A 20989-nucleotide genomic window follows, 5' to 3' on the forward strand; every position below is an offset into this window, starting at 1 on the left:
ATCGACTTGCGCGATTATTCGACATATGCGATGTCGACTTAGGCGAGTTTAACTGCAATGAACATTAACTATCCCCTTGGGTGCACTTTCCATAAATGCCGATAAATACATCCATAGCAACATTAAATGTTCGTGGTCTACGTGACCCTGCAAAACTGAGGAAATTGATTTCATGGGTAAAGATATTTAAAATTGACATTATTCTCTTGCAAGAACATCTTTGTCCAATTCTGATTATACATCGTTCCGGTCAATATGGAAAGGAACAATATTCTTTTCACCATCTCTGTCTACTCACTCAATAGGGGTGGCAATAGCTTTCTCAACAAATTTCGCAGGAACCTAGAAGAATACGTGAGTATAAAAAAAAAAGCCGGAAACTTATGCCAGCTCGTCGTGAAGCACCATTTCGTGAGCCATGCCTCGGTTGTTCACGGAGGAAATTGGATTGTGCGAAATTCTCTGAGGAAGAAAAGCAAAGAGTAAGAGACTCGTATTACGACCTCGGCAGTTTGCAAAAACAACGGCAAGTCATAAGAATGAACAATGATGTGCAGAATCGAAAGAAGAGAAAACCAGCAATTCCTTATTTTCTCCCAGATCCATCCGACGCCTTTGGTCGTCTACCCGTATGCAAGCTTGGAATCTCTGAGCGACAGGTGAGAACCGTCATCAAAAAGACATTTCCTTGTGGAATACTGGAAAAAGAGAAAAGAGGTGGAAGGTCTTTACGAGACTCTAGAAGGGATCAACAGCTCTATCAGCAAGTAAAAGACCACATCAACAAGTTTCCTCGCGTGGAATCGCATTATTGCAGATCGAGCAGTACCTGCCACTACCTCCCCAGTGACCTGAACCAGTCCCTCGTCTACAAGATGTATCGTGAAGAGTATCCGGAAGGCGCTTCGTTTTCTTTTTTAATACAAGAAAACACTGAACAGTCTCAACCTAAGATTCCACAAACCCCCGAAAGATCAATGTGGCATGTGAATGACGTACCTGAAAGCTACGGAAGAGGAGAGGGAACTAATCACAGAGAGATATGAAACACAGATCTTAGAAAAAAAAAACACGGTCAGACTTCTAAAAGAAGAGGCAAAGCAGTTGGCAAACGAAAAGAGTGACAAGGTTTCTGCAGGGGTTTCCGATCTACAGCGGGTGATCTTCTTAACGAAGTCTTCCCGCTCCGAACTCTTCTACAAACGCAGACTCTCAAACTTCAATTTCACAGTGTATGACCTACACGATATACGAGACGTTTGCTACTTGGCCCATGAGGGTCTCACTAAAAGAGGAGCGTGTGAAATTGCGTCACATCTCAATCACTATCTCGCTGACTTAGATCGCTCTGGCATAGAAGAAATGCACTTTAGTGACGGATGCATAGGGCAAAATAAGAACTCAATCCTCCCCGCCATGATGCTGCACTTTCTTTGTGAGTCTGCGAAGTCAATTCACACAATCACACTGAGGTTCTTCGAAACCTTCCACGGCCAATGCGAGGGAGACAGCATGCATAGTACCATTGAGCGTGCTCTGATACTGGTTGAAGAGTATTTGTTCCTGCACAGCTCGTCACAATTTGTCGGATGGCAAGGAAGGATCCCGCACCGTATGACGTTGTATCCGTCAAAACCACAGATATAACCGACTGGAACACCTACAGTCAGAAACTTGGATTACTTCGAGTACGTAACTCAGACAAGGGTCAGACGACAGACTGGACGAAGTTCATGGTCACACAGGTTTGTAACAAAGATGAACCCGAATGCGGTACAATTCAAGTAGGGAAAGGTGGGGCATGATGTAACACGGGAGAGGATGGGACAATGCGATAACTATCTAAGTAAGCATCAGAGGGCGCTATGGTCTGCACCAGTGATAAAAAGCACGCTGTCAGGAAGCCATCTTTACGCTCTGTGAAGCTGAGATTCTCTTGAACTCAAAAACTCATATCAATGACGGCAAAAATTTTGCAGGTAAGAAATATATAGTACCCCTAGCATAACTATGAAGAAAGGTAGAACGTTGATATCGTGTGCTTTTTATAGTATATACATTGTACATCAAGTTTATTTCACAAAATGTAGGCAGACAGTATGTCATTGCATGTATTGTGTAGAGCTGAGAAGTGTAGTGTGTGTGTGCATGGAGTAGGATGGGACATCCACCTCGGGGCAGGATGGGCGGTGTCCCATCCTGCCTCATCATATTTGATGTGGTTAATGTATATGTTTTATTCTTTTTTTCAGTTTCAGAATGGTCCGGAATTACAAAACAAAGGGCGACCGTTTCCAGTGGAACACGGAAAACCTGGAGAGAGCCGCTGATTATGTCAAGTTTGGCGGAGTATCAGTTCGGGAGGCAGCTCAAAAATATGATATCCCAAAGTCAACGCTGCAGCGTTTTCTGAAGGGAAATGTGGAGACAAGGAAGAGAGGTGCCTTTACTACAGTCTTCAGTACAGAGATGAAAGAGGAGTTAGTCAAACATGCACTGAAACTTCGAAGTCTCATGTACGGATTAACAGGAAAGAGCCTATGCTCACTTGCCTTCCAGTTTCCAGAAAGAAACAATATCAATCATCCTTTTTCTAGGGAGAGGAAGAGAGCTGGTCCTGACTGGCTAAGACAGTTTATGCATCGCCACCCAGAGCTGTCTTTTCGCACGCCTGAAAAGACGAGCCTAAGCCGTATCACGGGATTCAATAAAGTTCAAATGACTAAATTCTATGCTCTTATCCGAGATGCCATGGAAGAACATCACTTTGAGTCCCAGTGTATCTACAATGTGGATGAGACGGGTATGAGCACGGTTCCAAACCGCACGACAAAGGTCATCGCTAAAAAGGGGGTCAAACAGGTTGGGAAGGTCACGTCAGCGGAGAAAGGGCATACAACTACTCTTGTCTGTGCAATGAATGCGGTAGGATCATTCATCCCACCAGCATTTATCTTCGCACGCAAGAACATGAACTCATAGTTGCTGCGTAATGCTTCGGTCGGCTCCATAGGGCTGTGTTCAGACTCCGGATGGATGAATGCTGATCTGTTCCCAAAGTGGCTAGATCACTTCATTGACCATGCAAAACCATCAATCGAGGACAAAGTCCTACTCATTTTGGACAACCATGTGAGTCACTGTTCATATAAAGCACTTGAACGGGCAAGAGAGAATGGAATCATCATAACAATCCCACCACACACCAGCCACAAATCACAGCCACTGGACCCAATATTCTATGGTCCACTAAAGACTTCTTACGAACAAGAGTGCAATAAGTTCATGGTGAACAATCCAGGGAAACGCATCACACCGTATGAGACTGACAAGATCCGACCGATTATTCAGGAGGTCGTGTCTGCCATGAAGCCTATTTTGGTGGAGGTGGTGAGTGCGGCCGTGGCAGCCTCTACGCATGAGCTTGTGGAGAGCTTACGGGCGGAGGTAGCTGCTGTTTCCGAATTTAGCACAAGTCTCAACAAGGCACAGGCACAGGTTCGTGTTAACCGTGCTGAAATCGACCGCTTGGAGCAGTATACTCGCAAGGATAACGGAAAGATCTTCGGTTTGCCGGAGGTTCGGGATGAGGATGCCAACCAGGTTGTGGTAAACCTTGCAAAAGGACTGGGAGCCGAAATCTCTCCCGGGGATCTCAGTACCTGTCATCGCCTGGGGGGTACTGTGTCAGGGAAAGTGCGGCCTATCATCGCACGCTACTGTCGGAGGGACACTAAGGCTACTCTGATGAGGAAAAAGAAAGAGCTCAAGAAGAAGGATGAATACAAGCGCGTTTTCATCTCAGATGACCTGACTCGCCTCCGAAGTCGTCTTGTCCATGCCATGAAGCAAGATCCAAACATTCGGGTGTTGACTGTTGATGGGAAGATTCACTACATCATAAAAAGGGGAGGGAGGGAGAAGATGCTCGACTCTATTGACGACTTGCTGCACCTTGGATGGGATGAAGCAAAAATTCGTGATGCTGGACTTTTCCTGGAGCTACAGGATGAAGAGGCACGTGCCTGTGAAGACTTTACTCCAGTTCAAAATGCTCCTTTCTCTACTCCTTCTTTTGACCATAATTACTTTTGTTCTTCCATCTTTCGAATTCGTTTTCTTGCTTTAAATGTGTGTGGCCTTCGGAGGAAATGTCATAATGGAGTCATTAATAACTATGTGAAACAATTTGATATAGCGTGTTTAAGTGAGACTCGCACTGGTCTCATAGATCCGATATTTTTCCCAGATTTTAACTGTATATCTGCTATAAAGAAAAATGCAGTTCACTCTTTTGGCGGGGTTCATGGTGGATTAAATTAGTATTACCTCATTTTCTATCTTAGTTGGTTCTGTTTATATACCCGATGAGGGTTCAAAATATTATGAGGATTGGGATGACACGATTATTAATGTATTAAGTTAAAGGCTATGTATGATTTACCTTTTTTGTTAATGGGAGATTTTAATGCTCGAACTGGTCACCTTGATGATTTTGCTGTGCTTAATGATGGAATTCATACTGCTGTTAATGTGGATTTTTTTTTTAAATGAAGATTTTAGTACGAAGAAAGATCTTGAAAATTTTGGAATCTGCACTGACAGGTATAATAAAGATGCCTTTGTAAATAACAATGGTCATAAATTGGTTTCTCTTTGTAGACATTTGGATTTTCACATTGTATTAAATGGGAGGGTTGGTGCTGATAAGGGGATGGGGGTTCTTACTTAAGATCAAGCTAGTGATATTGATTATGGTATTGTTTCGTCTGAATTGTTTCTTTGTTTGCAAGATTTTGATGTTGATATTTTTGATAAGTTGATGTCTGATAAACACTGCCCAATAACTCTAACATTAAATGCTAAAAATGTACCTCAATCACAGTGTGATGTGCATAATATTATGAATGATTCCTCTTTAATCAATGGTGGAAATCAAATCGTTTCTAAGATAGTCTGGGACAGTTCTAAGCGGGATGTTTTTCAGGATGCTCTCAGTAGCTGCAATTTGGTTAATTTATCACATTCTTTAGATGCATTAAAGGGTAATACAGTCTCCCAAGGTGATATAGATAAGTTTGCAACATCAATTCAAGGAGTGTTTGTATAGGCTGCGACTAAGGCTAACATGTTTTCACAGACTGTGGTTAATGGCACTCAAGGGAGAAAGAATGTTTATAAGAAAAGAGAACAGTGGTTCGATTCAGAGTGCAGATCCTCTAGGAAAGAATATTTTCAAGGTAAAGAAAAATTTAGATCGAGCAATAGCGAAGCTCATAGGACGGAAATGGTTAAAAAGGGAAGATTGCATAGGCGGTTTGTTCGTAAAAAGAGATATGTTTATTATAAATCTTTGCATGCTCAATTTCGCATTCTAAAGTCCAGTAACCCTAAAGATTATTGGAAGTTTCTAAATGTTAAAGGTAAGATTTGGCTAAAGTGCACCTTATTGACTCAAATCATGAACAGTTTGGTACAGGTCATGCATGTGATATTAATAATGAAGAATTAAATAGGGATATATCAAAGGATGAAGTTGTTAAGCAGATAAAAAGGCTGAAGAATAATAGAGCCCCAGGTGCTGATTTAATTTTGAATGAATTGTTGAAAGGTAGCTCTGACTCTTTAGTGGAAAATGTTAATGATTGTTAGTTTCTTTAATCTTGTTCTTGAAACTGGTTTGATCCCTTCTGATTGGTCGATAGGAATGATTAAACCTTTGTATAAAGGGAGAGGCTCACCAGAGTCTCCTGATAATTATCGAGGCATTACATTATTAAGTTGTGTTGGAAAACTGTTCACAGCTGTCTTGAATGAGCGTGTAGTGAATTTCATCGAAGATAGTAAGTTATTAGGGGAAGAACAGGCTGGTTTTAGGTCTGGTTATTCTACACTAGATCATATTTTTACTTTGCACTGGATTCTTGAATGGTACTTGAGAGTTAAAGACCTAATAAAATGCTTGCAAAATGTTTTAATATGCAAAAGAAATGTAAAATATATGTCATGATTATCAATGTAAATATGTTTTCAGTGTCGTTCCGGTTTTTATCGCTTCTAGAAACTCCCCCAAATATCACATTTTTGGAGGACCCCGTTGCAGCTTTTGCGAAAAAGATAGTCACGTGACCGACACCCCTGAACCGATTGATGACGTATAAGCACGGAGTTGTGCTCAGTTAGCAGACGCCGCTCAGCACAAGCACTCAGATTACTAGCTTGGTACACGCGCGTACACGATAGCTAGCCCGGCCAGGCCCGGGCCCCGCGGGATGTGCGCTCCCGGTCGACCCACTGACTGTCGACATGTACGCATTACCACGTACATTATCACTAAGTTACTGTAGCTTGCACAGATACCTGGTACCTCGAGCATAATGTCTTCCCCTATATGGGTAAACTTCGACATTGATGATGATGATGAAGACTGCAGCTCTGACGATAGCGGAGAAGAAGAGGAAGCACATGAAGTTGAAGGGGAAGATGGGGAGGGAGAGGCAGCCGATGAACCAGAACGTTATCGTGGGGCTGCACCTTACCGATATGAACCAGCTGCATCTCCCCCGCTGCCAGTGCAAGAGCGTATGAACATGGCACCAAGCCCGAGAATAGACCTCACGGAAACGATCGCCTGGGAAATACAGAGTGGTATGTCTGGTATGCCCCCATATAGTTTAACGTTAGAAAGGATATATAACCTGTATTCTACATGATTGACATTGTAAGTTGTAACTGTTTGTCTAGTAAGTAGAACAGGCCCAGCTCGCTCACGAAGTGAGCGGCTACTCCTGCCGCAGCAAGCAAGCGGGAGCGTCCCGGCCGTGGCCTGGCCCGTCGGCCGGCGCTTACAAGTTAAACTGCCAGTAGTAGTCTAGTAGTAGATCTAGTAGCAGTCTACTAGTAGTTATAGTAGTCTACTAGTAGTAGTAGTCTACTAGTACTACTACTAGTAGTAGTACTATTACCACTACGGCACTAGGTCTAGTAGACTAGTAAGTAGTAATAGCAGAATCTTTGGTAGTACTCTAGTACAGAGGCTACACTCTAACGCCTAACGGTTAGGGGGATATGTTGTTACAGGGTGGGTCGTGGCTCAAAAAAAAAAAGAAAAAAAAAAAGGCCTAACCAGTTTCCCACAGTCAGTTTCTGCAACATTTGTTATCAGTAATTTAGATGCGCCATTTTCTAAGAAAAACGATATCAAGAATTTAAAATCGTCAATTTTGGTCGAGTAGTTTTTGTTTTATGCTAAAAATCATACTGTGGAAGGAAGCCCAAACGCCGTGCTTATCTACCGATGAATGCCACGGTGGGGCTGGATTCACGAGTAGGTCTAACTGTTAGGCCTATAAAGCAGGCGAGTCGCCGTAGTATTAGTACAGACACGCAGTGGTGGTGGGGCTATCGTGAAATAGGCCCCACCGCAGTGCGCGTGCACCGTACCCGTGCGTTTATAGCAAGCAAGGGTAGGTCCTCCTAGGGTTTAGGGTTAGGTAGGGTTGTATTTATGGTTAAATTGGCCGTTAAATTAGTCGAGGGCCATATTATGAAGTCATTTTCGCCGCATTCACGAGTATTCACTGTGGAAGGCAGCCCCACCGCCGTGCTTACCTACCGAGATGAACGCAACACGATGGGGCTGAAACAAGCGAGTCGCCGTAGTATTACTATTACTAAGTATTAGTACAGACACGCAGTGGTGGGGCCTATTTCACGAGTTTGCCGAAAATAATGGATATCCGAAGCGTACCACAGTTGTAATCTGTATTATTGGCAGTATTAAATCCGATACAGTTCATTAAATATTCTTTTGTCTAAAGGCTTAGCCAATGGCAATAGTGCAGCGCAGCACCTGCTATGCGCTCGCTAGCTCGCTCCCCCGCCGCCAGCGCTAGCCAGTGCAGCCGCCGGCCGGCTGTCGCTGCGCTGCGCTAGCATAGCCTTGCCAGCTCGCTGGCTACGGCTAGACTGGTCGTGAACAACGACTCCGTTCTTAGACGTCATCACAATTTAGAAGTGATAGTGCGCCGCATGCGGCGAAAGTATAGCAAGTTTTCCAAAACCGAGGAAATTGCATCCATTATGTTAACAAATATAGAACAAAATTCAGAACAGTAAAAAACCCCGCACAACCATAGAATTACTTAGAATTTAACATTTACTATTATTACATCATTGAGAAAAAAATGCCTAAACCATTTTATTAGGTCTTTAAGAAAAAGAGTTTATATTGTGCATTTGTTGATTACAAAAAAAGCTTTCGATCTGGTTGATCGATTATCACTTTGGTCTAAGTTACTTAATAACAGTATATCTGGGAAAATTCTCTCTGTGATTATTGATTTATATAACTCAGCCAAGTCTGGCATTTTTCTATAAATGGTCAAAAGTCTAGTTTTTTTCAGAGTAATGATGGTGTAAGACAAGGGGAGAATCTCTCTCCTATTCTTTTTGCTTTGTATTTGAATGATTTTAATGATTTTCTTTGAAAAAGTCATTGTCGAATGGCCAGTATAGGTGCGGATGCAGAACAAAAACGGACATACATAAAATCCATGTTTGATAATCTAACACTCAAAAGGAAAAAGTTCTTTATCATTGTGTATTGATTATTGTTATAGAGTGAAATCAGATTTCATCAATTTTGTTATATATCAAAAGCTATTTTAATACACTGATGACTTTGTTTTAACAAGATATGTGACTTAACATAGGAATTGAATATACATAATCGATGTTAAATGTTAAAGGAGTATTGGGGGAAAAAGAAAAGGAGAGAGAGAGAGAGAAAGAGACAGAGAGGGAAAACGGAGGAAGACAGTGAAATGAAAACAGGAGAAAGAGGGAGAGAGTCAAATGAGAGAGAGAGAAAGAAAGAAACAGACAGAGAAAGAAAGAAAGGAAAAGACAGAGAAAGATAGAAATAATAGAGGAGAAAGAGGGAGAGAGTCGATTGAGAGAGAGAAAGAAAGAGAAAGACAGAAAGACAAATAAAAGGGAGGAGAGAAACAAAGAAAAAGAGCATCAAAGACAGAAAAGGAAAGAGGGAGGGAGTCAGATGAGAGAGAGAAAGAAAGAAAAAGATAAAGACAAAAAAAATAACAGGAGAAATGGAAACACGAGTCAAATGAGAGAGAAAGAAAAAAAATAATAGAGGAGAAAAAGGGAGAGAGTCAAATAATATGTGTATAACCAATGCGTGCATAAAGACACGTCGGTTTGTGAAATCTTCACTTCGCGTCTCTGTGTAAATTTCAAGGACGCGCACCTATACGTCAACCATATTTCTCAGTGAGAGTCCAGTTTTTGTGGTTTCGCATAGTGACGTACCACTTTGCTTGCTTATATCTTCACTTTTCCCGTATGTAACAACTGAAAATTCATATCAAACATAACGAATACCTTAGAAGGCTAGTATTCTAAGAAATCCGCAATCCAATGCAATAACATACAGTACCCGAATTTATCGTTGAGAATCTTTAAATGCGTTTTTCTCGAAACTGTCTTTTCGCATCGCGCGCTGAGATACGTTGGTTTGCGAAACCAGCGACGAAATGTCTGCCATCCAGAAGAAAATTAAAAGCAGATGTTCTACATGATACAATGCAACAGCAAACACCAATGTCAAGGAATGTAAGTCGCAAAAGACTTGGAATTTTTAGTCCAAGTTGCCGTAAGAAGTTGTCACTTTGCGATTCCATTGCAACCACCATGGCTACCCTGAAGAATAGAAGATACAGTGAAGAAATCCACAAGAAGCCAACGATCGCCCGTGCTATCCTCCTAAAAACAGAGTATGAAAATACTGCGATCAGTGGGTGTATCGAAGAAGATTAAACAAAGATTGAAGAACATTGATGAAAATCCTGACTGAGCGGACCATCGTCAGCAAAGAAAAGATATTCTCACATAAACACATTAAAACAATTCAGGACTTTTATTGTAGGAGAGACAAATAAGCTCAGACATTCCCAATGTCCGAAGCGGGATAAAGAAAGGCGATCAAGTTGTCAGAGGGCGAATTATGTCAGTGTCACTGCTGTGTGCCTACAAACAGTTCTGTGAAGAATGCCAACAGAAAAGGTCATATTTACGAAGTTCAAGAAATTGCGACCAAGGACTGCCCTACCTCACACACAAAATAAGTTCCGTGAAACTGTCGATGAGTGATTATGTGGTTCAGCTCCAGCATTTGAGCTTGAACTGCCAGTATGGGGACAAACTCGATGAACAGCTTCGCGATAGATTCATTAGTGGCATTTCCCACGAGCCTACTTCGCTGAAGTTAATGGAAAAAGAGACGGAAAACCCCAAACTTTCGTTCAGAGAGGCGGTAGACTACGCACTACAGAGAGAAACAGCAGCGGGAGAGGCCCGTGCTATGAGGAACCAGAGTTCGCGGAATGGCATAGGAGATTACAGCGGCGCTAGACCAACTACCAGGACCAGCACCACTGTGAACGCGGTCTACGGCAAGTCGCACGGTTTCTACAGGCAGCAGTAACCACTCTGTGTATCATCCTAAACATTATATTTGGCGACGAGCATGGTCTCATTTCTTGAATTAGAAACCAAGGACACCTTACAGGCAGTTGTTATGTCAATCTACAGACTGTGTTATTTCAGCCAGTTTAGTGGACCTTGCTGAACTGAGTCAACATGAGTGCAGCACAATACAGTGTGTATCCAGTGCTACCGAGCTTACGGTGTAGCTGCAGTGAGTACCCCATCGGTACCAGTGAACTGTATCCTGTTTTGTAGCTGTGTGCAGTGTATGCCCAGCTCGTACTTAACATCATGACATCTGATCATCTCCAAGCCTTTATCCAGCTGAGTATGTAGACGAACAAGACCACCATTATGAATTTGCCACCAATTGAACACTTTGCTGTGCATGAGGACATTGCAACTGTTGGTGTCAGGTGGGAACAGTACGTGAAACTGCTCTAGAACTTTTTTCACAGCATTTGCAATCAGCGATGACGCCCAGAAGCGAGCGTTACATCTGCATTATTCCGGTCCTGATGTTACAGACATTAAATTTTGATTCCCTTCCAGACACTGGCACAACATATCCTGCTGGGGCACTGGCCAAACACTTCATCCTTTCACTATTACTAAACATCGAATTTGAACGCTATTCATTTCGACGGTCTAAACAGCTCCATGATGAGACGGTGGATCAGTATCATCTGCGTCTGCAGAAAGCAGCAACCTCTTGTAACTTAGACAAGGATGCAGAAGTGAAGTCTCAAATTATATTGGGATGCTGCTCACAGACACTCCCGCGTTATCCATTACGTGAGGCTGTAACGCTGGAAAAAGTTCTGCACACAGCCAGAATGTAAGAACAAGCAGATAAACATGCTTTGGCGATGGAGAATTCATCATCATCTGGGGAATTAGCAGCCAGTGTCAAGCCATCGACAAAGCCAAATAAGATGCAGGGCCAGCAAATTTGGCGATACACGTCATCACGGGGGCAAGCAAAAATCAAAATGCAGAAACTGTGAAGGACAGCTTCCTCACCCTGATCATCGACCGTGCCCAGCGAGAGTTGTTACATGTCATGCATGCGGAAAAGCGAATCATTTCCAGAAACATTGTCTAAGCAAGTCCAAGCAAATTCCACGTCATACTGCAGTGAAGGCAGTGAACATTCCATCGCCCAATCCAGCACGTGCCCAGCGAAGTCAGCAGGGACAGACGGCTCAAACCCAGCATGGTACCAGTCGCAGCGCTACCAATTCATCGGGTGTTGCTGATTACGACTACGCATTTCACGTCAAGTCAACTCCAGACAGAAAAGCTATGGTCCAGGTTGCTGTCAATGCTTGTCCAGTTTCTGTGCTGATCGATACTGGGGCACCCGTCATGATGATGAGTCATGACACGTTTCAATCTCTCAGTCCACGGCCGCAGTTGGTAACGCCTCCAGTCCCAGTGTATACACGCATATGGCAGCACAGTTCCTCTTGATGTTATTGGAGCTTTCACCGCAGCTGTTTCGTATGGGTCGGCCTCTGTAACGACAAAAGTCTTTGTTGCAATGCACAGTGGTGATACACTCTTGGATTTTGCCACTGCCTCAGCACTCGGACTGATACACATAGCGTACAACCTTCAGCCTAAGCGATCATTCGCTGATCGTTTCTCCGGCATCGGTAAGCTGTCATCATTTAAATGCAAGCTTCATGTAGATGACGCAGTCCTACCTGTTGCAGCGCCACATATGTACATGCATCCCTTTGCATATGCGCCAAGTCGAGAAGGAGCTTGATCGGCTAGTCATCATCCAGGTGCGATCCGCCTATGTGTTGATATGCGGAATGTGAATCGAGCCATCAAATGCGAACGCCACATCACACCTACAATAGATGACGTCATAGTTGCCCCGAACAGTGCCGCTGTTTTCAGCAAGCTAGACCTCAACTCCGGTTATCATCAAATTCCGCTAGCGCAGGAATCCAGACAATACACAGTCTTCTCAACTCATGTAGGCTTATTTCAGTTTTAGCGTCTTAATTTGGCCTCACATCGGCAGCTGAGATCTTTCAGAATGCCATTCAGTCAACACTTCAAGACATCCCTGGAGTCATCAACATCAGTGACGATATCCTGGTTTTCGGCCATACACCGCAGGAACATGATGAACGTCTTCGAGCATGTCTCTCTCGTCTACGCGAAGCCAACTTGACTCTGAATCGTGACAAATGCATGTTTCGTGTTTCGCAGGTCACATACTTTGGTCATGTCTTCTCCGCCTCCGGTGTTGCCCCAGATCCAGAGAAGATTCGCGATATCAATGCTGTTACTCCGCCCACTAGTGTCTCTGAACTTCGCAGCTTCCTTGGTATGGTCAACTACTGCAGTCGCTTTGTCCGTGACTTAGCGTCCGTATCAGCGCCACTACGCGAACTTACAAAAGCTGATGTTCCGTGGGAGTGGTCTTCCTCTCATACGCACGCCTTTGATGTAACCAAGCGACGCCTTGCAACATGCTGTGCCATGGCCTACTTTGATCGGAACAGCACCACCGACGTCATTGTTGATGCGAGTCCTGTTGGACTTGGTGCAACCTTGGTGCAACAAAACAGACAAGGTATCAGATCAGTTGTCGCCTTGGCAAGCAGAGCGCTATCCGCAGTAGAACAATGCTACTCGCAAACTGAGGGGGAAGCACTCGCAATAACATGGGCGATTACCCACTTTCACCTGTATTTGTACGGATCTCCCTTCACCGCCATTACCGACCGCAAACCGCTCATCTCGCTGTTCAACAACGCCAACTCCAAGCCCCCGCTTCGGCTCGAACGGTGGATTTTGAAATTGCAGGCCTGCGACTACACAGTGAAATATCAGCCTGGGGAGTACAACCCAGCTGATTTCATGTCTCGTCATCCGCAGCATCGCGTCAATGTGTCCACTGAGAAGACTTTAGCTGAAGCGCATGTACAGTTCGTCGCATCTCATGCCGTCATGCATGATACAGTCTGATGATGTCCTCCAGTCTGTCACCCGCGCTGTTGCAAACAACAACTGGAATGAACTCACTAGCAACACTTTGTGAAGCATGCTAAGCCAAGCAAAGAACAGCCAGTTCTCCTTCTATTGGACAACCATGACTCTCATCTCTCTATAGAGGCACTTAACTTTTGCAAAGAGTCTGCCATTGTTCTCCTATCATTCCCTCCACATACATCACACAAACTTCAGCCACTGGACAGGGGAGTGTACGGCCCATTCAAGAAAGCAGTTAATACTGCTTGTGATTCCTGGATTTAAACAACCCTGGTCAAACAATGATCATGACATCCCAGGAATCGTCTGCCAATCCTTGCCGTTGGCAGTTACACCAAAGAATATCATGGCAGGATTTTCATGTGCAGGAATCGTACCTGTCAACAGAGACATCTTCGATGACCTGGCCTTTGCCCCATCACAGGTTACAAACTGTCCAAACCCAGCTCAAGCAGTTGCAAGGACACCAGCTTCGTCAGACACAGGTGAACAAGCTCAAGCAGTTGCAAGTACATCAGCTGCATCAGATACAATGGTTGTACCAGTGACCCAGCTCAAGACTTGGTTGCAAGTACATCAGCTGCATCAGATACCAGTGACCCAGCTCAAGCAGTTGCAAGTACATCAGCTACGTGTGTTGCAAATTGGCATTATCAAAATCACAGCTGTCTGTTTTTAGACTGAATATGTGATGTTCATACACGTATTTACTTTAGAGTGTTTGATTGTTTTTACATGCAATGTAGATCTAACCCCCCCCCCCCAAAAAAAAAAAATCCAGTGGTAAACTACATATTGTATATCAAAACATTTCAGTGGTCTATGAAAGAATTTTTGTGTACATAACTTGGAGTCCTTGCCAAATTGTGACACAATTCACAAGGTAATACAAAAATCTTTGAATTTTAGGGTTATGATTGTACTAATACATGGAACATTTGTTGCTATTATACCTTTGATAAACTCCTTTTGCAATGTTGTCCAATTCCAACATACAGGACACTGAGTTATGTACGCAAAACTATGCAACACATTTTTGCATGTATCACTTTGATGTGCGTTTCTGTGGCTGTCGAAGATGATTCAGGTCTGAAAATTGGTGTGTGAAATCTTGAATGTGTCACAAATGATATGCGAGTAAAAAAAACAAAACAAAAACAAAAACAAAAACAAAAAAAAAAACCTTGGACAAGAACCTTCACAATTTGTAACCATACCTGCAACACTTTTGGTACCCATGATTGGAGCCGTGCACACATATTCTAGGTATACAACCAATTGAAGACAAAATAATATCGCTATTTTTGAAATGACAATGGACCCAACTGGAAGTCTACCACGTGACCAATCTGATTAACTGGTCCAGGATAAGTCCAGAAATCTGTTTCTTTAGCCTTCTTCCTCATGTCACATACAGTTTCTCGATCTCTTTCATCCAATCATATAAATCCTCTCTCATTTGTTGAGGGTGAGATCCTATTATGCCCCTCAGCCGTTGTCCGACCAGCCATAGCTCAAGAGCCTGTGAGGGGCGCCCTGTAGTATTAGGCTACTAACATAGACAGCCTTGTTGAATGCTTTGACTACGGCAAATCTCTTCTTACCCCAATATTCACAGAATTCATGTTTGGGGGAATTGTGAACACTCTCCACATCCCGGGTCCTTGTTTTGGTCTAAGCTGCCCCGATGGTCAGCTTCAGTGTCTTCGTTGCTGTTGACTGATCCCCAATGTTCCCCAGCCTCTCTATAAGACCTACGCATCGTGAGAGCAAACACAAACATAACGCAAGGGTTACTCAAGATGACATTATAGCTTGCAAAGAGTCAATAATGATAAAAGTAATAATAATAATAATAATAATAATAATAATAATAGTAATAACAATGATGTCTTATTCACCCAGGGTAGCCTCTTCAGTGTTGCCACTGCTTTTCCAGAGTGGGTAAAAACATTTTGTCCGAGGACGTAAGCACTGGGCGGGATTCGAACTCGGGTCCTCCGAACGGGAGTCGGGAGTCTTATTCATTATGCCATGCAGTGCCCCCAGCCAACATATTAAAGATAAAATAGAGATAGATATCTCGGATGTAGGGGCCTACACTACATACTGCAATTTCACGTCTGATAGCAATAAATACCTCCTACAAAAAGGTCATGCCTTACCGAGCTCAATCATCTCTTCCTGAGACCTGCCAACTCCGGATATCTGAACACATCCTTCGTATGCGCTGCAGCCGCGGGGGTCGATGGAGGGATTAGACCCATTGGAAACTCAGGATGTACATCACGCCTCTGCTCCTTCAAGGGGGTGCAATGAGTCCCGCCAGTCTCGGTCACACCGTCGGCTGGACTTTCCCACTGAGTTGCTCCCAGAGTCACGTCAAAAATATATCTTTCTTCTCTCTCGCAGTAGCCCATCTGCGGCGCCTTTTCACGTTTATCCGTGAGCGTAGCCTCAGTGAGCTCAATGGCCATGGACGAATTATTGTACTTGATTCGCGAAAATATCTGTACGCGAAGATAACAGCATAATTTGCAGTGCTTCGATTAATTCTATGTCACCAGTTATGTGTGGGAACACAAAGTACATGTAATAGATGTCGGTGGTTGCGGATACAGTGGACTTCCGTTCTACCTTAGTCAATGGGACCGGCAGTTTTCTTTCGTTATATCGAACACTCGGTATAACCCAACAAATAAACAATAAAAATACATCTCAGAGTGAATACAGTTGGCCTAATTTTGACTACGTTGCAACCGGAATTTCGTTATAATCGTGTTAGTTATAACGGGAGTGCACTGTATGAGTTGTTGTAAGAAATGTGACAAAGAAATGATTACGAATTTGAACAGCGCGGTGTAATTCTCAAGTGAAGATGTCTCAGGTGCTGAGACAGGGACCACGTGTACCACCTCGACAAATCGCATCAGGTCCGCAAAATGCATTGACCAATTGCATTTTACGCAACAGCAACATCCATCTATCTACAATTTGTGGTCAAGCACAGATCCGATCAAGACGCAACAGCCTCGTGTATTTCTCAGCTTCAGAAATTACTTTCACACAAGACGCGTTTTTCCCTTACTACCTGAGGCTTGACGACCAATAAACAGGCATTTTGTTTGTTCATTCAGTGCGTTATGGGCGATTTAATTTCAATATTACCTGTATCTCACGAAGCAATCTGCTTTAGCATGTTCGACACGAAATCAAGACCTTATAGAAAAGGAAGATATTCATACATTTACACGTGTAGGTCAACAGTCTACTCATTTATACTCATTTATGTCAGCATTGCATGTTTGTAAAAACCATTCAACACAATTATGAATAGCGTGAACTTGCAATCTTATGCCATCATTCAGCTTTTGAATTTGCTAAATTGTCTAAAATATAACTTGAGCAAACGAACAATAATAATTGACAAAACCATGACAGCCTAGTCTTGACACTAATTAAACAAAAACTACAGTACTTGCAAAGAAAAAATGTGCCTAAATAGTCAGGGTATGTGTCCCGTGTAGTCCAGGGCGCGAGTGACAGAGTACTTTTATAGGGACTATTCATTTTTCACAGTGGGATTATAACGCATATCTTGAAGAGTATATTCAAAAGTGAACAGTTTGGTTTTTAATTACACTTAATTCACAAAATGTCTCTTAATGGATTTTACATGAAAAGGAATTAAAAGTATTTCAACTTCTGGTATTTCTAGCGCTGAGAGACTTTATGTCCAAACGTTGAACGAGCAGAAATGGAATCATTTTATTTTCAGGTGATAAGTTCAGAACATAGACAGTCATTGCAAAATTGTTTTCATAATTCAAAAGCATGAAGTTCATGTGGTAGTACCAGGGGTGCACGTCACGAGTTTGACACCCATGGGTCATACAGACCTCGAGCTATTCAGCCAATGAGCTTGACATAAGGCTAATAAGGCCAGTAAGTCCGATACTAGGCATGCAAGGTCGACGAGTTCGATACTAAGTAATGTTGGTCTTGTGCGCCTTTTTTGCCTATAAATACTAATGGACTCATGAGCCTTACTTTCCTAGTGCAGAGCTCATGGGTCATATGACTCGTAGGCCTTCTTTACCTAGTGTTGAACTCATGAGCTTTATTTGCCTAGTGCCGAGCTAATGGACTACTAGTAGTATACAACTCGTGAGCTGTACAACTGATGGACCTTTTTTTCCAATGTTGAATTCATGGGCCGTATGACTTGTGGGTGTTAATCTCGTTGGAAGATCCCAGTACCAGTATCCACCAACAATAACAGACACAGCAAAAAACAACACACACACACGTACACACACACACACACACACACAAATCATGCCTCCTTTTTGAAATTTCCAATTTGGACAAGGCAAATAGTTTCCCCACTATCCCCTGTGGCATGTGTTAAGACATCAGGGGGGTGTTTAATCAACGTTTGTCAGCGCTAATAATTTCAGCAAAATCCTTGATTTGATTGGCTGAGAAGCTCTGGTCACTGACTGTTACTATAGTGATTATCAGCGATGACAACTTGTCAGCGCTGACAAACGTTGATGAAACACCCCCCAGGCTGGTACATGTAATTTGCAAAAAGGGGCAAGCAGTCACTGCTGCAGCATACAGATTATTACACACTGTATTTGGCTGCTACTCACTAAGCACAGTGCCCCTTAGATACTTTTTTTTTTTGCCATTGGACCTACGTTGTACGAAAGAAGGTTAGGACCATCAAGATAATGAGAAGGGGACTGATGATTTATCACATACTATGTAGGTGAACAATACTGGACACAATGCACCGAGAATTAACATTAGCTAATGATTCATGGCAGATTTAACTTCGCATATATCTAGTGAAAGAAGTGACACATTTTAGACTGACCAGAAACCATATTTCAAATTACTATTAATATGTAAAACAATAGTTCACCATGCATTCAAAGTTCTTTCGATAACCTGCAAGAGGTTACATTCATTCAGATTATTTTGTTGGATTATCTAATAGTATAAATGTGTTTCTATCAAACAATCTTAAAGTTTACAACAACAAAAAAACGAGAACATTTGCAATGACAACTGGTACGCTTCCGCCATATCTATGATAATCGCAGATTATTCTTCAAACAGATCTATTGTATACCTACAGAATTATGCAACAAATGTCAGAAGAAAAATTCACATGGCGGGCAAACAATCATTATCTGCTATTATTCACTCTTTTCATGACAATGTTTCGGCCACCGGCCACTACCAAAACATTGTATACACGTACAAGCATTTACAGTCAGGTGAATTTCAAGCATTTTCACTTGATGTACGACCCCATATGGTCCAAGACTTGTTTGTTTTTTTGCTTGTTTATTTGATTTAACATAATCACTGTGTAGCCATTTATGGCACAGAGTTTAAACATTCTGTAGAAGCTTGTTATCATTCAGTCATCTCTACGGTATGTGGGAAATAGTCCAAATTCAGAGTAACACACACCATGTACAAAAAAGTTCCATGAGAATATACAGGCATTGCAGGCTAGAGAATTTTTATATGATGGGGAAAGAGTACAATTTCAGGTTTTGTAATCTGAGCTCGAGTGTGCACAAAAGTTGATAGGCCCTGCATTATCTACTTACAGTGTACTATACCCATGCCAAGTTTAGTTTGGATGCTTCAAACAGATCTGAAGTTACATCATCCCAAATAATAAAAACAAACAAACAAATGATCATTGAACGACGGAACGACAGATAGAACTAGAAATGTCGCTACAGCGACTGGTTATACCCCCGCCAAACAACATTTCATAAGCTTTGGTCAAAACAACATTTCATATTAAAGCTTTGGTCAAAAAACTGAGGAAGTAGTTAAATCCGCAAGATCTTTCCTTGATCTTCTGCCATTAATATGCCGTTACCATGGCAACGTACTTTCTGGTACTGTCAAAAAATGCGTCTTGCACATCTACAACCAAAGGCACACATCTGTACCAAGTTTCATGGAAATTGGGCAAAAACTGAGGAAGTAGTTTGCAACACAAAATTTTCCATCATTTTGGCTCATAATATGTGAGCTGTTACCATGGCAACATACTTTTTGTCACTGTCAAGAAATGTGTCATGCTGACCTATATCCTATTACAAAGCCAAACATTCAATATGAATTCCATGAGAATTGGAAGAACACTGATGAAGCAGTTTTGCCATGAAGCATTTTGCCCTATATTTTACAAATAACATGCCGTTACCATGGCAACGACTTTCTGCCACTGCGAAAATATGTGTCTTGCACATTAACATATTCAGATGAACATCTGTACCTAATTTCATAAAAATTGATCAAAAACTGTGGGAGGAGTTCGCGACGCAAGATTTGTACCCATTTTTGCCCATAATATGCCGTTACCATGGCAACGTACTTTTGGGTACTGTCAAAAAATACGTCTTGCACATCTACAACCCAAGGCACACATCTGTGCCAAGTTTTATGGGAATCGGTTGAAAACTGAGGAAGTAGTTCGCGACGCAAGATTTGTAACGGACCGACCGCCCGACTGCCTGACCGACCGTCCGCTGATTCCTACATATATACCCCCTTCAAACTTCGTTTGGCGGGGGTATAAAAAGAAAAGGACCATCAGACAGACAATTAAAAACCATAATGCCCCCGCTGACACTCTGTGCTGGATGTACTTAGAAAGCCAATCAAGAATAATGTGTGTGAAATGATGTCATAAAAAAAAGTAATGCCCAAATATGCATTCTACATGTGGATTGAGGGAAAGCAGCGATAGTAGTATGCCTACAATAGATCACATGACTTAAGGTTTCAGAATGTAATTATTCATAACTTTGAATAGAATGATTTCCTTCAAATATCAACTGACTTGTTTTAATATTGCTGCTTTCCATCAAGTTACATTAAATAATATTTACACCTTTGCTCCTTTAAGAATTGGTCAAACAACCATATTAAACTGTATACTCATACCTCTTCTGTGAATGCATCATTCACAAGTTTGTGAATATCTAATCGGAGTTTCAGTTGTACCAGGAGAGGCAGTCTGCTTGTAAGTTTAGCCATACTGTGGAAGAAAAGGGTATTCTCATCTTGTTCTCGAGCATTCTCAAAAAACTCAATGTCTCTGTCTAAGCTTTGCTGTGTGCATCTGCGTGTCTTCTTTCTGGGCTGTTCCGATTTCGGCCCTCCGGAGGGACAGCTAGAGTTTGAGTTGTGCTCGTTTTCTTTACCCCCTGGGGCAAGGTTGTTACCTGTCTCCTGTAATGATGACATTAAGAAAACTTTGGAGGCGGCTGTAAGGGCCTTGGATGGGGGGGGGGGGGGGGGGGTGGCATGATTTCCATGCTTTTCTTTTATTGATCTCTCTTAAAAAAAAAAAAAAAAAAAAAAATCAATGCAGAAAATTTGCCCACGCAATACCCCCACCCCCCCCCCCCCCCCGAAAAAAAAA

At 42.5% G+C, this 20989-nt stretch overlaps 1 pseudogene; it reads left to right on the forward strand.

Annotated features, from left to right (window-relative positions):
* Positions 1–539: 539 nt before the first annotated feature.
* LOC139722317 (uncharacterized) lies at positions 540–1805 on the forward strand (annotated as a pseudogene).
* The last annotated feature ends 19184 nt before the right edge of the window (positions 1806–20989 follow it).

The sequence above is a fragment of the Diadema antillarum genome, unplaced genomic scaffold, assembly GCF_040938485.1.
Source record: "Diadema antillarum isolate AM-2024a unplaced genomic scaffold, OU_Dant_1.0 scf00000014, whole genome shotgun sequence".
Taxonomy (NCBI): Eukaryota; Metazoa; Echinodermata; class Echinoidea; order Diadematoida; family Diadematidae; genus Diadema; species Diadema antillarum.